We start from the raw sequence: 658 nt of genomic DNA on the forward strand, positions 1-658 counted from the left end.
TTCTACTTTGTTTTTTATTTCTTTTTCCTTCTAATTAGTCAGCTTTGATGGCTTCAAATTCTTTGTTGAGCTTTGTTTTAGATCTTGAATGAACTTCTTTACTTCCTTAATTTGATGTTCAGTGTTTATTCTCAAATCACTTAGTTGATTGGTTATGGTTTCCTTCGACTCCCATTCCTTCTGTTGGGTTACATTTAGCATTCCCTTTGTGGTGTCCCTGACTTCCTTCAGCTCTTTGTTAATGGATCCCATGAATGGCTTTACTGATCTTTGTGTATTCTCATCCTGCTCTATCAATTCCTGTATTATTCTTTGCTTATCTTCCTCCCGTTCATGCCATTCCTGTAGTTCTCTTTGAGTGTTCTCAGCCTGTTTATGCCATTCCTGCCTTTCTCTTTGAGTATTCTCAAGCTGCTCAAGCAAATCCTGTATGAGTTTTTGAGTAGCTGCCTCACGCTCATGATATTCCTGTATAACACTTTGTATTTTCTCCTCTCTCTCCCTCTCACGCTCATACAGAGTACTTTGTATGTTTTCACTCTTTAATTTATCATGTTTGCCAGCTGTGTTTGTAGAGCTATTTGGGAACTCTCCTCTGGATTATTCATTATCTGTTCTGTCCCATGATTATCATTATTGGTAGTTGAGAAACCCTGAT

The sequence above is a fragment of the Dipodomys spectabilis genome, unplaced genomic scaffold (assembly GCF_019054845.1).
Source record: "Dipodomys spectabilis isolate Male_0828 unplaced genomic scaffold, ASM1905484v1 ptg000012l, whole genome shotgun sequence".
NCBI lineage: Eukaryota > Metazoa > Chordata > Mammalia > Rodentia > Heteromyidae > Dipodomys > Dipodomys spectabilis.